At 33.7% G+C, this 20,563-nt stretch overlaps 1 long non-coding RNA gene across 1 annotated transcript; it reads left to right on the plus strand.

The window, feature by feature from the left end:
• The first annotated feature begins 10,239 nt into the window (after positions 1-10,239).
• LOC130647297 (uncharacterized) lies at positions 10,240-12,723 on the plus strand. The gene is made up of 2 exons (XR_008982844.1): positions 10,240-10,698; positions 12,231-12,723. It is a non-coding gene; the product is annotated as an uncharacterized LOC130647297 (long non-coding RNA).
• Positions 12,724-20,563: the final 7,840 nt, after the last annotated feature.

Consider the following 20,563-nt stretch of genomic DNA (forward strand, 5'->3'; position numbering starts at 1 on the left):
GATAAAATATACATTTTGCATTATCGGAATTATATCCATTTTTTTGACTGAGTATGTTGTAATACAGCAGGCATGTAAATATATCGCAAATTTCTGACGTCTGTCGGGCAAAGAGACAACATATAGGGTACACAGGGTGAAATAGGTTTTAAAGAAGAAGATTGATATACGAGCATGGCTTTCTTAATAAAAACGCAAATTACTTCGCTCTAAAAATTTGTAGAGCGAAGTAATTTGCGTAAAATTAATGATAATTTATTAAACCAAGAGAGCTTTATTCTGATGTTTAGTGTATTTGAATGATGTTTGATTTGTCTTTTGCGTTTTTCAATTAATGTTTATTGCTTAAACACTTTTTTGTAGGTTTTTTAAGCAATCAGCGGAGCGCATCACCCGTATAAACCTATAAACCATAAACCACCCGTTGAAAATAGCTATCAGTTAATAATTTGTTATATTAAAACCATATATGAACAATTTTGTTTTTAAAATACAAACATTAAAACGTCTGTGGAGTTATTTTTTAAAATTATATTGGATACTGTGAGAAAAACATAACGTAAAGTATAAAAGAAGTACACAACAAACAACAAGCGCAATGGGAAAATAATAAAAATAAAAATTGCATCCCACTTTCACTTGAATATACGTTAATACCCAAATGCATTTTTTCCTCGTAAATTGACCTTTTTAGCCCGTGTAACCAGGATTTTTACTCAACTGAAAAGTTATGAATTTTAAGTAAGTATGCGATAAAATTGTCTTATAAACTCATTCTAAGTTAGACAACTGGTTGTCATTTTAGTAGGAAATAGCTAATGACATTTCAGTTATTTGAGTAACAACGTATTTGTACCAAATATCTGTAAATAATACAAATAAAATATAGCAACATAGCAAACAAAGGGAACGTTCACATCATCCATGATAAAACCCTCTCCATGCCGTAGTAGAGGAAGGCAAAATGCCTAACCCAGGATACTTTCGCTAATAACATTGGAACCGTAAGCCCAATGAAACTGAAAGTGTATGTCGGTGAGTCGTGATGCAGATGGTAACCACTATCATAATCTATATTAAATTTTACAATAAAATTTCGACGTCGAATCTCGTGCACATCGAAAATTACGCCTAATTCAAAGCGCTGCGACACTTTGTACTTACAATATTTTATGCTAGGTCAACATTAGACGTTTTTTAAATGCCTTTCCAAATGCTTTCTGACTTGCAAAATTTGAAAACTTTCAAAACGCGTTGTTGTTAAAAAGGGTCATATAAGGCGTCTAAAAAAACATATTTTTTAAAGTCGTAGAGCAGATGTAATGTTAACATCTTTTTCGCCTTTTGTGTCAAATTGCAAGCACTTCTTATGGTAGTGTTAGCTAGAATATTATAATATATATGTTGTTTATATTCTTTGTGATAATAAAAATACAATCCTGGTTGACAAACGGGATAATTATGCAGCAATTTAAAGGCAATATTGCTCATACAATCTTGGAGGATAAAATTTATGTGTTGATATTAGCATACATGTTTCTTTCTGTTTCATTTTATTCAATTTCGGCATACTTTTTCGACGAAACTGATGATTTCGTTAAATCAGCATAAACACTTGGTTTTACAGATTTGATGTTCAGGTCGGCATAATGAGATGATGTCGTTTTTGTTGCTTCATAATTATGATCATCGCTTCGTTCCGAATGCTGCAATTTTTTCTTAGAATTTTCGGCAAATATTATAAAACCTACACGAAAAAGAAACTTTGTAACTTTCTTACAAAAGATGTGTAGTTTATCATTAAACTAAAACAAAAATTACGTTTCATAAAATATTCCTGAAAAAAAAGACGGCTATTTTAAAAAGCTCAATCTGGCATATCTCGACCTCTTTAAGATATTCATTTTCCTTATCATTGAAGTTCCTTATATAAGTTTTTTGAGTGCCTTGTGGCACTCATACCTTTATGCAAAAAAGCGTTAATATTTAACTAAGAGTTACGCTATTTGAACAATAATTTAAAATAATGCATTATAGCTAAGAAGTTACAATGTTACTGAAAGTATTAAATAATACACAATTTCACTATTTATAACAAAACTTCGACAAAAATTTATCCAAAACAATACATTTCACGAAAGTAAATATCGGCCATATAATGCTGACGTCAGCGAAACATTATTGCTGGCAGTCATCAATTCATGAAACACTTATAATCTTCATGCAATGGACACCGTTCGTAGCAACTTATATGGCTTACAAACTAACACAAAGAAAGTTATCAGTTAGCACGATTTTGTCACGCCTTCTTCTGCCTTTGCCCGGGCACTACAGTCATTCAGTACATCCCGGCATGAGTAAGGCAAAATACCATAAAAAGAATCCCTGCTAATTACGCAGCATAAGATAATTTTTTAATATATCTTGTTTTTATTAAAATAAGCATTCTTCTTTTTTTTCGGATAAAAATTACTTGAATTTTTGCATTTTGCTATAGTTAGCTTGAAGAATCTATTGTTTACCAAATTTATTACATTTCTTTCCATTTTTGTTTCACGCAGGAGGAAAACGCAATGGAAGTTGGGTTCTCCTAGAGGTAAAACTGTTACTCATTCTTTTGGACTTTTTGTGCTATAGCGACAAATGTAGCAAATCAGAACCAGGGTCTAAATGTGCTTAAAATGCTGCTCGTAACATCAAAAAATTATGCTGCCAAGGACTTCAAATTTTAGAATGTTTGTCTGATTACGATTGTGTAAACAAAAATAGCAATAAATAAAAAGAAAAAATAATCATATTCACCTTTGTTTATCAAAATTGCAAATATAATGATGTTTATAATCAACCCAATTACTATAGGGCTAACAATGCCAATTGCAAGTTTACTAGCATATTGATAGTCATCTATAATGAAATAAGTTGCATTGTAAGAAAAGCACTTAAAAAGCTACAATAACAGCTTATGAAACCGTGAACTTCTTATGTTATGTACTGTAGATTTATGCACAACCTGTACATTGGCCCTTAAATGACGGTCATTTCGATAAAAAAACTTACAAAAAGTTATGCATCTATATGCATGATTCTTTTATCGTATATTGTAAAAACATGTACATCACTTTAATAAAATCTCTTCTTCTTGATTACACGTCGAGTAAATTTTTCGGTTACAAACATAGGAGACAAGTTCCCGTTCAATAATCCATTCATATATTGATTACACGCATGCCAATAAGGCAGAATTAAAGAACTAAAGCGGCGGTGAAAATTAAAAAATTTATTTAGCAGAAACAAATTTTAAACAAATAGATGAACACTGGTATTGTTAGGCCCAAGTTACATGTCGAGCACTGGCCAGGTCTTCTGATGGTGTAAATTCGACGTCCGCCTTAGTTCCTTAAAGAAATACATCAGGGAAATACATCAGGGTTTAAACTACAAACACGTACAAGAATACCTGACACAACTTATATAACAAAGTAAAACGTATATACGTTATACAAAAGTGTTACCGTAACAATATAACTTTAAAAAAAGACAGGAGAAAAGAGAGTATATGCCACTATTTCTAGAAGAAACATTGACATTCCACCACTGCTCGATTTATTATTATTAAAAAGACTACATTTTTAGAGAGTACACTTTGGTGGTTTTGACATTTGGGCCAATGATATTGTTCCACACAACTGTGCAGCTTTGTCCCGATGTATATTTTCTTTCCTCCATTTTATTGAACCACAACCCATCGATTTTTCGACTTCCAATGGCCAATACTTTTAACAACCAGAAGCGCTCATCGTCATAGGCGTATACAGCTATGGTATTGCCACACATTAACTGGTCTTTTCCTACAACTAAAAATGAAGATTTGAGTTATGAAAGTAAAAAAAAAAACACGGGACAGTTAAAACATAACTAAGAACATTTTCAACATTCAATTTTGATAGAGCAACGAAATAGTATAAAGACGGTACCGTTTAAAGCTAGTGCAGCTGGGTTTGAACATGCGCTGGCTTCAACAACAAAGTGCATTTTTTCTTTACCAACGTCCGTAGTATCTGAGATAGAAACACCATCACAAAGTTGCAGATGACAAGCAAATAACACTAAATATATATGAAACGTAAACATTTTAATCTTGTGCCTTACCTGCGGCTGTGCTTTTAAACGTTTCATAAGATTGACTGGAGCTGGATGATTTTTCTGGAAAGAAAGACAAAATGAAATAAGAGAAAAGAAGGGTCAAGTTAATGAAACATTCCTGATTTAAATTGTACAATAAAGGGTATATATATATACCTAACTCCGCTTTTTTCAGACATATCAGTTCTGCAGCATCAACTAAAAAGAATTAAAAACATCCCGATTATTGTGCAGACAACTTAAGAACTGCATAGAATAAAAACAAGACAAACTATGTTTTAAAATCATAATAACGAATCTTTACGTACCTTGTTTACCAACTGACGGTGAACTTGGAATGTCTATAGACAAAAAGAGATCCAATAGCGATTAAAAAATTATATATATATATATATATATTAAATAATATATTAAAACAATGCAATACGCTAGACATATTTATTGTAGAGATACAGGACAACTTTAAGTTGTTCATTACTGTCTTTAAATAAGTCTATTTTTAACGGTGATATAAAAGGGACTTTTACTGATTCAAGTTCCTACTTTTTAGCTTCTTTGTACGAGTATCAAACTTATTAAAAATATGCCATATTGAATATTATACTAAAAAATAAATATACTAACTTTTTTCCATGACTGAATGCTGATTCTCTAACTGATTATTAACAGCCTCACAATAACCTAGAATAAAATATTAAAACAATTTATCCAGGACCATGTACAAACATTATACATAGAATTGTGGAACAACTGTTTACCTTCAAACCCATCTCGCACAACACGCAAAATCATTTCTCCTGCTTGAGTGCGATTTCTCCAAAAAATTCAGCCGAAAATCCAGGTGTTGAAAATGTGTCCAACATCATATTTCTTTCCCCTTTTTTAGCATAAATTACAAAGCTGTTCCAGCCATGCTTTTTTTTCATGCCAATCATCTAAGAAATTTATCTCAGCATACAAAATTCTTGTTTCCGGTTCTTAAACAATACTTAACATAAACAAAGAATTTAAAGCCAAATCTTTTTTTAAAAACAACAACTAATAACCATAATAAAATTAATATACTTACTCTGGAATGAACAATATCTCTCTGTGCAGAAAGACTTGTTTGGCCTGAAGGGATGCGCTCCTGCAGCGTCTTTTTGCGTATATCAAATATATTTCCACAAGGACAAACTCTTTTTCTGTTGCCACTTTTTTCCCCGCAATGTACACATATCTACAGAATAACAGTTATATGACACCACACATTTAAACAAAAAGAAGAACTAAGTATAAATTGCAAAAAAAACATTGTTGGTAGCAATCGAAACATACCTTTAAACGATTATCACTCAAATTAGTTTTCTTTAATTTTTTTGGTGGTTCTTGGTTTTCTAAAATAAAATAGATGATAGATGATGATAAAGTAGATGAATGGAAAACTAAAAATTACTTTATGGTTTTATATTTATGCTTGCCAAAACAAGATGTTTTCCTCAAATAATTATTTTTTAATTAAGTTTTGTTTTAGATACCTTAACTGAAGAAATAAAAGTAATATTATTTACTTATGACTGATGTAAACGGAAAGGAAAAATCAATTCTGCACAAAAATATAGCAATTGGTAATTCGGCTTTTATTATTCAAAAAAGTATAACTTTATCACTGACTTTGTACTTATTGAAAGAAAATGTAAACAGAATTGTATAAAAAATAGATTTATAGTTTATTTTTCAATTTCCATTTGTCTGAAACATCAAAGATCATATTTATGCAATAAGTTCGTGCACAAAAGGGTATCCTAATTATTTTACATGATTCAAATAAACATTGCCTTTGCAATGGTCTAGTACCAGTATTCCAACTATTTAATTTCGGTTATTAGTTTCGGTTATTATTAAAAAGACAACACATAGTTTCAGTTGGTTTAAATTGTACACTTGTTTCTAAATTCTGCTTGCTTTAACTAAGCAACAGCAATTTTTTGACTTTGAAACTTCACTTATTATTTATAACTTATAAAATAGCTCTGAATAAGCTAATGTGAATGAGTTTTGACAAATCATATAAGGCTTAAAATATTTTTTAGCCATTCAGTTTTGACATTTTAATTATTTTTACATATCATGTATTCACCACAATTTTTCAAAAGAAAATAAAAATATGTATAAAATAAAAAGAAAAAGAATCCTACATAACTTTTAAAGGTCTTTTATTTGAACTAAGTTTTAGTGAGAGGTCAGCTTAACACTACATATTAGCTACCTACTAAACAAGACTGTATATATAATTATATATTATAAAGAATTATCCTCCCCTTAAAGGTTCTCCCAGCCATGTTTGGATAAATCTTGATCTGTTGATCAACCTGGGTATCAGCAATGCAATTAGACAGTTACAACACCCTAAATTTAAATACGGTAGAAGAAAACACAAACGATTCAGGGAGTAGTAAACCTACAGGTTGAGTAAGCCAGTTTCAGCAATAATTTATATTATTATGCACCAATAATATTAACTTCTTTTGATTAGGTGAGTCACTTACAGATTGTCTGTGAATATACAAAAAATAAATAATTAAAAATATTTACCAAGTTGTGCTTTTTTGCTGAACAATACACTCCTATTAAGCATAGAAAATTTTATGCTTGGCCTCAGACACTCTATTTTGTCACTTATATATATATTTGATATTTTGTTGTCAATCTATGCCGAAAAACTAATGGTCATGCTTAGAATAAGCATGTCTTATGCTTAAGATTTTAGGAATCTTTAGCCTGGGTATGCCTATGGAGTCCATGTATGTAATGGGATTGCACTTTGTTTAGCGACTTGTCCTTTATCAGAACATTCTTTTACAAAAAGTGCTTACACAATTCAGAATATTCCTTTAATTTAGTCAAGGAGAACAAATAATTAGCCTGAACCAAGACAGTTAGACTTCACAGGATTAGAATATGATATGTATAGTATAATTTGGTGGCGCCGTAGATTAGTGGTTGTAGCTCTCGTACTCTGTGCGGGAGACCGGGGTTCGATTCCTCTTGACGGCGATATAACATGGGCGAGTGAATGTTACCATAGCCCCGGGTTAACCCAAGCCATGTGAGGGAAATTGGGAAGATGGCACACTGTGTGGGCTGTTGGATGTTGCCGGGAGTTGTCTAGTAGAGCGCGGGCTCTAATTGGGTCTGCGTAGCTCAAAATGAGCATTAAATACTCTAGGACTCTCCATCTACGCCATGGCCCCTCCTGGAAATAATAGACAGGGTATATCCCTCGATATTTGTGAGGCTAGCCATGTAAAATATGCACATCTATAATTAACTGTTCATACGGCTAATTATACAACAAAGATCTTTGTCAATTAAATTTTCCCCAATATCTAATGTTCTTCACATCTAAGTCCTATGAAATATATACAGCCAATTAAATAGTATACAAACAGAGCTATTTATATAGTAAATTATCTTCCAGGTTAGCTATTGGTTTTCTCTGACTGTAATAGGAATTGAGCTGGTCAGTCCATTTTGGCTGGGAGATGGGGAAAATAAAACAAAAAATATTAAATACGAGAAATATATATATTATATAGTCTTTTTCCCCTTTCCAAACCAGGTTATTTTGACCATGAATGTGAGTCTCTTCCAGATCCGCCTTAATTCAATATGGGTGAGTAAATGTTAGCTACCATAGCCCTGGGTTAACCAGAGCCATGTGAGGTAAATTAGGGAGATGGCACACTTTTTGAGCTGTTAGATATTGCAGGGAGTTGCGTGGTAGAACATGGACCCTAATTGGGTCTGTTTACCTCAAAAAGAGAATTAAATACTTTGGGATCCCTTTTTAAGTCATAGCCGCTTTTGATAGACAGGTATATATATCCCTCAAAACTTGTCAGGCTAGCCATGCAAAATCAGCACATCAAGGCCATGGACACTCCTTATAACTGGCTGATACCTAGGTAAGACAGAGTTTGGAGGAGATGAGGTTTCTGTGGTTGTGGTGAGATAATAACAAGGAAGAAAATGGGACTGTATAGCTAGCTACCTACCTAGCTAGCTGACTAAAGATAATTGAATATATCCAACTATCCATCTATGTAGCTAGCTAGCTGGCTAGCTACCTATTTAATCTAATGATGTTCCTCTAGCTAGTAAGGCTGGTTCTACCGCTAAAGCAGGTCATATTTTTATCAAACAGCCTCTTTAAAACAATCAAAATGCCCCTGGCACTTTTTACATCCCACTCAAAGATATTAGTTTGAGTTATAAATAAATTTGAAGTACTTTGCCATCGTTTTTATCCATTTTCGCATGGTTTTCTTCACAAAAGTCGTCCTGTTTGCTGATATTCGCCATGGTTTCTAACATTTTCTACATTACCTTGTGTACTTCGCAAAACGACAACACGTTTAGTGTATTTCGCGACTTAACTTTAATGATTATCATTGCACTTACGGAAAACTAGGTTTAATCATTATCATTATATTTTTTCGGGTGCATCTGCTGGTTCTTTCTTATTTTGTGTTAGATTTGTGTGGAGGAATTAATGCAATTTGATATTTTACATTTTGTGTAAGATTTTAAGAGCATTATTTTTTGCGCTGCTGACGTCAGAAAAACATCTAAAAGAACCTATTTTTCCATTGTCCTTCTGTCTAAATGGATTTCTCGAATAGTCTCTTATAATAACACAGAGACTGTGTCTGTCCGTAACAGGTAACGTGCAACCTCGATCCCAGGGCATGTTGTCTATTTTTGCATATCGGACGCCGAGACGAACATGGCCCTGGTGGAAGCTGGTCAAAAATTTTTGATTTTCGCAGATTTTTAATTAATGCACTCGTGTCTCGTTTATCCAAAATTTTTACTTCCTAGTCCTTGTTAAGCGAGATTTAATTTAATTATCAGGGTCTAGATTTTATCGTTATCGTTAAAAATTATTATTTATTTTTAATATTGCCTGAAAACAACGCAAATCATATATTTTGACGCTTTAATAAAGGCAGTTTTGCCTACGTATTTGGAAAATTATCAATTTTTCATTTACTTGCTGATCTCTTCCCAGTTAAAAATAAAAATAAAAAGAATATTGTTTTGGCCATAACCTCTAAGCTTCCTTTGTAAATGATCAGGTAAAATAATTAAAGGAATTGCTTTTTCTGCTGCTGTATTAAACTTGGAACATGGGAAGTTTGAAGCAGATGAGAGCTTGCTTGGAAGTAGTGATTCAGTGGAAGGAAAGCAACGGAAATGTTAAGATTTTATTTGACCATCCAGAATCCTCTTTATCTATCCCAGTTAACTCTGTTAACATTAAGTTGAAAACAGAGGTGATGCGTTCTGGAACTTCATAAAGAATTTCAGCTCATTCGCGTGTTCACCATTTCATAATGGCTGCTTAACCTGAATACTGGCCTGTGATTAGTTCAACCAGTATTATGACGCGAATCCAACCACCAGAATAGAGCAGATTATCACCGCCATCTACTGAAAACATCATCTAGAAGAAAACAATCATTTTTGTACGAAAGTGCTTAGATAGTGACGTTTGTCCAAACATGGTTGTTGTGAGACGCGTCCTCTCCAGCGTTACAAATCTGCTCCGCTTGTACGTTAGGTTACTTTGCAAACACAACAGTTATTTCCAGGAGTCACACAATGAATACATGGAATAATCTTGACTTTGAACAAACGTTTTTATATATGAAAGCAAAATTTTATAATGATGTTCCTATCAAGGTTATTTCACATTTTCAGTTTTATAGTTTCAATTTTCTGTGCGTCCATTTAGTTCTTTTTAGTTTTTCTGCGACTTTTTTAACTTTTGTCTTTGTGTCTAATTTTTGTCTTCATGCACGCATATACACTTAAAGAGAGCACATTGATAGCAGTAATTTTTGTAAAATAACTGAATTGTATATACACAGTATCACATAAAGCACATAAAGCTAGGGTATTTTTTTTCTAATAAAAAAATAAGTTTGGACCGAGGGGTTAAAATATAAGTCCAATAAAAAGTGCAATTAGTACTGCCCGTACCCCCCCACCCCCGGATTTTGACCCCCCCCCCCCCCCCGTCTTTTGGTCCAGATTATACGTCCGCCGAACTTGAACACACTAAGAGGAATATGCCGTGAACAAGAAACGGTAGTCGGCATTTTAGACACGTATATTTTACAGACCCAAAATATGCCTTATTTCTTTGTATTATAGCTAATTATTGTATAAATAATTAATTAATTATTTTGCAATTTTGCTTCTAATACTATTATAGTTGTATTTTAATGAAAAATAATAGTATTAAAACGGTTTTCTTCTTTTGAAATAATTTATTGCTAGTCCTGTTTCTAATCGACTTTACTTGTGTATTTTAAGCTTTTTTGTTGCTGTGCTTTTTCTGGAGATTTTAGTTGGATTGGAAAGCTCCTGTGTAAGGTACCCTTTTCTAAAGAAATATAGAAGTAATTTGTACAATTATAACGCGGCGAGCTGTGTTTTATTTTATTGTTTCTAAGAAGATGTAAGAATACAATATTATCAATTTTAATTGGTTTTATCCAAATCAAGGTAAGGCTTAATCACACGAAAGGTAGCTAGAGCTCAATTTTGTATACAAGAATTGAAAGTAATTTGTAGAATACATATGGAGAAGCTGTATTACTACCTAACTGATAGCCAGATATAGGAAAACCTGTAGCTAGGGAGCAGACAAAACAAATAGCTCTGGGTGCTAGAGTGAGCCGACCAACCGTTTTTTATCACAGTTTTTTATTTATAATATAAGTAACCTGTTACAGTAATTAAAAAAAATATCCACTTTTGCTATCAAACCAACAGCAATGTAATTGTCAATAGGAATTAGTTTTCCGTACACCCTCCCTGAGAACAAGGTTTAAAATAACATTAAAACATTAAAACTGTCATTAAACAGAGAACTCCAAGGATGCCCAAGCCGCACACGTCCTCTAAACGGCGTGGGCATCTTCGAAACTGCTTGTAATTTTAGAGCAAGGGTGCTGATAAGCTGCATATGCCGTAAAACGTGCAGGCGTTTTTGGGCAAGTTTAGCGTTTAGAAAAAAATTGAAGTATTCACCCGAAAAAACCAGCATAGACCATAAAATAAACTATGTGGTAGCAAAGTTCTTAAAAGAACTGTTTTTGATGGTTTTTGATAAAATTTACTTGATAAATAACTTTTAAACTTCATTAACTCCTTTCTCTTAAAGCATCTTTTTCCAACTATCGTCCACAAGGTATGTTTCAAGGAATTGAATTTTGGAAATGCTCTAGGCAAGTTCGGGAAAATGCGGGCGGTTTTGGAAGACAACCACTAATTTAATTCGAAAAGTTGCCCGAACTCGCCCTTATGTATGTGGCCGTTTGCAGCTTATTGACACCCTCTTATTTTAGAATATTCTCAGGAATAATAGACCAAGAGAAATTACATCACAGTTTCTTGTTCACCGCCCACGTGTGTTTGAGAACAACCCACATAAAAAAGTTCATTATTTTTTTAAATTATTTGTGTAAAAATTACTATTTCATTCACAATCAACCATTTGTCAGTCATTTTATTCATCCAACAAAGAATCCTATCCAAGGTGCTTTTCTATTAGTGCTGAATTTAATAATTGACATGATTCAGCATAGTTTTGATTGCCAAAGTTCAGCACTTGTAATATTTGTGTATTTGTGTACTCAGCTTCTAAAACACAGACAAGAGACATTATAATTTCCTCTGGGTGATTACATTAATGTTGGTTGAAAAAACACCTGAATGATGAGAAGCATGTGTTTTTGAATGGGTCTAGGACAATAAACTTATTTAATTTCCCTTGGCCTTGCATCAATCAAATTCTGAAAAAATAAACACTTCTAAAATGATTTTGTCAGATTTGGAAACTGTTGGTATGGTTGGAACTTTGCATATAAAATTAGTAAAAGTTGCCAAATTGTTTAGTTTTTTCTTTTATACTTTTCCGAATAAGCCTTAATTATTTATGAGATGTAAAACAGCGCTTTCAATTCCATTGACTTGGCCATCCCTTAAAGGCACTGGAAGCTTCACTATATGAAAATGTTTTCTTTTTCTTTTAGATTGTGTACAATGGGAGTGAGTGATGTAATCTTCTAATGCGTGTGGTGAAAAGAAGGCGAAACCGTTATTGTTTTTCTGCCCAAATTTGAAGCTATTTATTAAATCTTGATGAAGTAAAAAAAAACTGTTTTGATTTGTTTGTTTTTATTGTAATTGTTTCCCGTGAGTTTTCGAAATTCGTTCCAGCAGATTCTGTGGCTTCTATTGCCGGTATTTTTACGTGAAAAAAATACTGCTTTGTTGTAAGGTCATTTACGAAATCGTTAACGTTAGGACCAACTTCTGCGGGTTGTACAACTCGATGTATTACATATCTTTCAGAATACTGCTAAAAGTGTGATTTTGTATTGCGCTCTTTACTTTTATCATTCTGTAGGAAAAGGCGGTACAAAATTTTAACACGCGTTATTCGTTTTTGTTAGTTACGCGTAATCTAATTTTTTCGCACATTATGAAAAGAATATCCCACGCACATCAAATACTCGCGCAGTCTATTCGCTAAAAAAAACTGTTTTTGCGCAACGAATTGTTCTGCAGAGCGTTCATTTTCCTACCTCGTCCCCTTCTTCTATGTGATATTTAATTTTGATGTATTTGGTAAGATGTTAGCGCCAAAGAAACAAGAAGCGCTAGGGACAAAATATTGGATAGTTTAATTTTGCTTCGCAATCTTTTTTTTTTAATTTCTAGTTTATGAACATAAATTTAAGTTATAATATAGCTAGCTCTATGTGTGTATACAATATATTTTTATTTTAAAATCCCTTACTTTCTTAGACGTAACACTAACAGAATATTTGCAACATGTAAAATCTGTGAAATTAGCATGGCAAATTCATAAAATCCTTTATCTGTATTTTCGTTTATGTATTTACGCTTACTTTGTATTCTAATAATCTATACTAGTCGATAAAGACCCGTGGAGAAATCCACTTAGGAAATAGGACATTGAAAATGTTGGTTTGCTGTCGTCAGCATTGCAAATCCAAAAAAAAAAAAAATTGGCGAAATTTAGTTTATTCGTTGCCTGTAACGTGTAGAGGTTGAAACGCTGATCAAAATAATATAGGATCATAACTTTTCTACGAACATCAAAAGACATAAAAGGGTTTTAAAATTTTGCTGACGTCAGCAATGGCCCGTTAAAACGCAAAAAAAATTTTTCAGAAATTCATATCCCTGTTACCTTCATCGTATAGACCTTGAAACGATGATCAAGAAAATGTATAGGATCATATATCTTTGACAAACGGTTGCAGAGATATTAGGGTTTAAAGATTTTTTGATGACGTCATCAACCCGTCCATTCCAAAACGGATTCGGGGACCCAGGTTTGGGAAACTTACCCAAATTGGTCCAAGGTGGTCCCTAGTTACCCACGCGGTGAAAAATCATTGACGTCACCAACTCGTTTCAAAGTTATTTAGCCTCAAAGTTTTAGGTGCACTGTAATGGCTTCATTAATTTAATATAGGATATTGACGTTAAAGTGGTGTTATTGACGTCGCGCCGTAATGTCTGAATATTTACCATATTAGACATGCATTTTTCGGCAATATCAAAGGAAAATGAAAACATCCACTTTGCCTGTCACAGAGACACGGAACTGGCGTATTATTATATAGATAATAATACGCCAGTTGCGTGTGTCTGTGACAGGCAAAGTGGATGTGTTCATTTTTCTTTGATGTTGCCGAAAAATACATGTCTATTACGTCAAATTTTCTTACGTTACAGCGCGACGTCAATAATACTACTTTAACGTCAATATCCTATATTAAAATAATGAAGCCATTACAGTGCATCTGAAACTTTGAGGGCAAATAACTTGGAAACGAGGTGGTGACGTCAATGATTTTTCACCGCGTGGGTAACTAGGGACCAACTTTGACCAATTTGGGTAAGTTTCCCAAACCTGGGTCCCTGAATCCGTTTCGGGAATGGACGGGTTGATGACGTCATCAAAAAACCTTCAAACCCTAATATCTCTGCAACCGTTTGTCAAATATACACGATCCTATACATTTTCTTGATCAGCGTTTCAAGATCTATACGATGAAGGCAACAGGCATACACATTTCTGAAAAAAAAAGTTTTGTGTTCTGACATGTCTCTGCTGGCGTCATCAAAATTTAAATGACAGTTATTTTTCTCTGTTATCCTGCCTAAGTGGATTTTTCCACGGGCCTTATCGACTAGTCTCTTATAATAATACAGAGAGTGTGTTTTTTTGTAACAGGCAAAGTGGATATCGTCATTTTCCTTTGATGTCGCTGAAAAACTTATGTCTAATATGTTAAAATTTCTGACGTTACGGCACGACGTCAATAACACTACTTTAAAGTCAATATCTTATATTAAATTAATGAAGCCATTACAGTGCACCTTAAACTTAGAGGCCAAATAACTTGGAAACGAGGTGGTGACGTCAATGATTTTTCACCGTGTAGGTAACTAGGGAGCACCTAGGACCAATTTGGGTAATTCTCAAAAACCTGGTTCCCCAATCCGTTTCGGAATGGACGGGTTGATGACGTCATCAAAAAACCTTTAAACCCCAATATCTCTGCAACCGTTTGTCAAAAGTACATGATCCTATACATTTTCTTGATCAGCGTTTGAAGATCTATACGATGAAGGTAACAGGGATATAAATTTCCGAAAAATTTTTTTTTTGCGTTTTAATGGGTCATTGCTGACGTCAGCAAAATTTTTAAAGCCTTTTATGTCCTTTGTCGTTCGCAGAAAAGATATGATCCTATATATTATTTCGATCAGCGTTTCAACCTCTACACGTTACAGGCAACAAATAAACTAAATTTCGCCAATTTCTTGGGGGGTTTGCAATGCTGACGTCAGCAAACCAACTTTTTCAATGTCCTATTGCCTAAGTGAATTTTTCCACGGGTCTTTATCGGCTAGTAATAATAATAATATTATTCTGAATAAAAAATATTAAATATTATTCTGATGTTTAGTAGTAAAAATAATAACTAACTAGTAGCTATCTGTAGTAGCTATACCTACCTGTCTCTTTACACTTGTTGTTTTTTAGCCAGCTGACAAAAACATTGCTCGCAATGTTTTGGTCAGCTGGCTAATATCAATCCGAGCATAAGCAGCATGTCGCTACCCACAAGTACATCTGGGTTAAGAGTTAACTAGCCAGTTAAACCTAAAAAAAGCCATAAAAAGATGTGTTCTCCAAATATTTCTCTTTTATGCAAAACATGTATGCACAGTGTCGGCCATCTTTTTTATTTACAGTTAATTTTAAGCGTAGATATTTCACGGACCGAGTGACGTATTATCTTACGCATAATTAGATGAAAAGTCTCGACCAATCACGGTTCGGAATAAAACCAGCCTCCTCCAGGGCCTTTTTCGTCAGACCTATCAATAAGCGCAGCGCCGATGAGAGACAAAAAGCCCTGGAAATGAGGTTGAGGTAAAGTGGATATCGTCATTTTCCTTTAATATCGCCAAAAAATGCATGTCTAATAGGTTAAATTTTCTGGCGTTACAGCGCGACGTCAATAATACTATTTTAACGTCAATATCTTATATTAAATTAATGAAGCCATTACAGTGCACCTAAAACTTTGAGGTAAAATAACTTGGAAAGGAGGTGGTGACATCAATGATATTTCACCGCGTGGGTAACTAGGGACCACTTGGGACCAATTTGGGTAAGTTTCCCAAGCCTGGGTCCCCGCATTCGTTTCGGAATGAACGGGTTGATGACGTCAACAAAAAACCTTCAAGCCCTAATATCTATGTAACTGTTTTTCAAAAGTACATGATCCTATACATTTTCTTGAGCACCGTTTCAAGATCTATGCGATGAAGGCATCAGTTATACAAATTTCCCCAAAAACATTTTAGGTCTTGACGAGCCATTGCTGACGTCAGCAAAATTCTTAAACCCTTATATCTTATTAACCGTTCATCGAAAGCACATAATCATATACATTTTCTTGATCAACAGTTTAAGCTCTGCACAATAGAGGCAACGTGAAACAAGCTTCTGAATTATTTCTTTTGTGTACGGGTTCCCAAGTTGATCAAAATTCAAATAACGCTTCTTTTTCATTTTTATCCTGCCTCAGTGGATTTTTCCACCGGCGTTATCGACTAGTTTGTATAATAATAACCAGATCTGTGTCTATGTAACAGGTAAAGTGGATGTGTTCATTTTCCTTTGATGTTGCCAAAAAATGCATGTCTAATATGTTAAATTTTCTGACGTTACGATGTGACGTGAATAATACTACTTTAACGTCAATATCCTATATTAAATTAATGAAGCCATTACAGTGCACCTAAAATTTTTAGGCCAAATAACTTGGAAACGAGGTGGTGATGTCAATGATTTTTCACCGCGTGGGCAACTAGGGACTATCTAGGACCAATTTCAGTAAGTTTTCTAGACCTGGCTCCCCCAATCCGTTACGGAATGGACAGGTTGATGACGTCATCAAAAAACCTATAAACCCTATTATCTCTGCAACCGTTTGTCAAAGATACACGATGTTATACATTTTCTAGATCTGCGTTTCAAGACCTATACGATGAAGGGAACAGGTATACAAACTTGTAAAAAAAATTTAGGGTTTTGACTGAATGGGAACAAACGCATTTTGAATGAACGAATGGAAGAAATGCTAAATTGTGCCTCCTGTGATTGTCTAAAAGAAGTTTTATTTATCATACTTTGAAATATCGTAATTCCTATTTTCAATCCCAAGGGGCTAAATAAAGGGAGGAGGCTGAATAAAAAGTAGGATTTTAAACACAATATCTATTTTTTAAATTAGTTTTATATAAGATTTATATCTGTTTTATCATCATCTTCATCTAACAGAAATTCTACGTCTTACATGCACCACTGCTCTTTTGGGACATCAAAAGGATCAACTGATCACAGAAAAATAAAGGGAGGAGCCTAAATAACGCTTAGAGTCGCTGAAGGGGGGTGCTTATGAGAAGGGAGGCTAAGTAAAGGGAGGGGGCAAGAAAGAGGAGTTAAGGTAAATATCTTCATCTGAATAAATAATGATTTACCGTTATAAATGTAGTTTTAGACATGACTTATCACTTCGAAAAAATAAGTATGTGTTAATTTTGTATCAAAACATCTTGAAAGAAAACAGGTGTTTAATTTAATTTGTTATACTTAAAAACATAGCGTCAAATATTTATGCGCAAAGAAGTATACTGAAAGTGATTTTTAATAGCAAAACGAAACAAAAATAGACTCAAAGTTTTTCTTTGCTTATCTAGTTTGCATATTGTTGAAATGTTAAAAATTATTTTCTCAGCGATGGTGTTGTTTTACTCGAATTTGACTTCTCTCTTCATCCCTTAAACCTCACAATAAAATATAACTTTCTTAGAAGACCAAGAAGTGAGTTCATCCTCCTTACTGGGCTATGTACGCCATCTGGCGTCACAAATCAACAACGAACCAAGTTGACTTTTGTTTGATAATGGCCGCAAACGTTAATGTAATTACCTCATTTTGAGGAAGATATTTAAGCATAATAAAATGCAAAAATTTAAATATTTTTATGCCATGTTGTTTTTGTGATATGTGAGATTTCGTTTCGTTAGTTTTTTTTAAACAAAACAAGCATGTTGTTTTGTGAAATGAGACCAACTTATTTCGAAGATTGTATCGTACATCGAAGCTTAAAGTGGACAACTTATTTTGCAAACAAAAAGGTCAGAATTCTTGTGAATCTTTAATCAATCGAGAGGATTTTCCAAGTATACTTTGAGTTCATTCACTAAAATTTTCAAACTTTATCAGTTGAAAAAAGACATATAACGATGAAGGTTTCAGCGTGCTGATCTTTGTTTCTATTTAATGGATTTCTCATGTGGTTGTTGTCGTCTATGGTAACGTGCATTATCTATTAAAAGATGTTGTGGAGATTCCCAAAAAGAAAGAACTGAGTCATTATTTCCTTAATCCTTTTATAATCGCTGTTAATCACTGTTCATCGTTTAAAATAAATACACAAGTACTGGGAGATAACACTTAGTAAGAAAGTAAACACTTTTGGTGCTATTTTTCACATTTGATGAATTGCTAGTACTTTTTCATAAGCAACTCTCAACAGTTGCATGGTAATATAAAGTGTTTGGAATTGGAGGAACTACCAAACCTCATCATGAAATTGAAAAAAAATATTCGACAGGAATATCTACTTACGGAATAGAACAAATCAGTGCAAAATATAATTTATGTTGTTTTGAATAAATCAAAACAGCTTTACCTTTCCTTACTAAAAACCAATTGAAGAGATAACATTACCAATCCTATCAATATCAATAATACAATATCGCATCCATAATGCATTTCGGGATATTTTGGCCAATGCTTGCCGTGTGGAAAAGTCCATTTCTTTTTTTCTATAATATCTTACTTTACCGCGCAGGAGCGTCATTTGAGTAAATACCGTTGTTGGAGAAGGTTAGGTACGAGGACCGGTCTTCGCAATTGCTTTTCCATCTTGCTACTAATCATTTTATCTTTTTAATAACTTGTTGAGACAAGCAGCCATGGTTATGGAATGTCGCGCTTGTTTTAAAGGATATAAATTGTAGTGAAATGATATTTTTGTTCCAAAGTTATTTAAAATTACGTTACAATAAGAATCAATATAAAGATTTTTATCTACACATTTGTTGACCAAAAAAGAATCTAAATGCTATTAAAACATAAGCGAAATATAAAAAGAAGAGACAAAGTTATATGGGCGCGAAAATAGCATAAATAACGTCTCTATTTGTAGGTAATAATACACAAATGCGTTTTCCACATTAGATAAAAAAACGACTCTAGCTATACATTGTTATTTATTATTATTATTTTTGACAATGTCCTCCATGTAAAAAAAATTCCAACCTAATCACTGAAATTTAAAAAATATACGTTTAAATAAATAACGAATATTAATATTCAAAAGGAAATGGTAACTAGCCTAGTCATTATTCTTATTTCTCTACTGTTCAAAACAAAAGAAGTTTTCAATCCGAAATTTCAATCTGATATTCTTTTAACGCCTACTCTTATATAATAAAAAGAATGCATTGCAATTTTAAACCTTTTTTTAATTATAAAGGCAGATTTCCACCAGTTAGCTGTGTCACAAATTTAAAATGTCGAATGTAAGAAAAACGAAATTGCGCGTTCTCAGATACGCCGGAATATTCGCCATGAAATTCGTTTAAAATTAGAACTTATGTCTGAATAAAGCCTGCAATAATGGGCTATTTACATTTCTGCCAAGGTTTATAACAGTTTGTATACGTTGGCAGACATCCAAATGCTATGTTTTGTCTTTCTCAATTACTTTGTAGAACCACTCAAGTATGTTTCGTATTCTTTTAAAACCTGACTTCTCATACACATGAAAGAAAAGTCACTTGTGGGAAAGAACTGGTCTAATTCTCCATGGCTGGAGACATAATCAAAACCAGGCCAATGCATTTTGTCCTTCTCGCCATATCGGTAGCACTGGATGGTGGCACAGAAGTCATCGGTTCGGTTCTCCAGGTGATGTGTTTGAAACCAATTTGGTGAAATCCATGTGACATCACCCTCCTTCGCATCGAACAATTTAATTACTTTTTGTTGGTTGGGGGGTGGATCAGTTTGCTTGTTGTATACGTTGATGGTAATTCTTCCGAATAATACTTTTATGATTGCAAAAGAGCCGCCATGGTTATGAATAGGACTTTTGTGACCACTTGGCCATATTTCCAGCACATATGGAATTCCAGGTGCGGTTCTGCGATCAGGACCTAACGTTACACGTAGGTATGTTTCAGTAAAACCGTCAAACTCATTCGCCTTTGCTTGCAACGTTTTATATAACAAACAGCCTTTGGTTTTTATAGAATAACGGATAGCATCTGATAATTTAATGATGGGGTTGGGTGGATATTCCAATTCCAAGCCTTTTATGTTGGCATACAGACGTTGACAAGCTGATGGTAAGCTGCTGGAGAGCATCACTTTATTGCTGTCTAGATCAAACATCGTAACATCGTTGCTATCTAATATACGTGGTGGATAATTGCAAACAAATGGATCCTGCTGAAATTGGAAGGTCGGTTCTGTAGTAATATATGATGGGAATGAAAGATATTCTGTGGCTAGCACCAATACAAATTTGTCCTTTGTGGAATTAAAAAACTGGGCTAGGTTTTTTCGAATCTCCTTTTGATCCTCTTTACTTTTATCCTTTAGAAAATCATGAGTCATCAGTGTCGTCTCTTCCATGGTATATCCTTTACCATACTTGAGAACCAATCCGTCGCG

This window comes from Hydractinia symbiolongicarpus, chromosome 6, assembly GCF_029227915.1.
Source record: "Hydractinia symbiolongicarpus strain clone_291-10 chromosome 6, HSymV2.1, whole genome shotgun sequence".
Taxonomy (NCBI): Eukaryota; Metazoa; Cnidaria; class Hydrozoa; order Anthoathecata; family Hydractiniidae; genus Hydractinia; species Hydractinia symbiolongicarpus.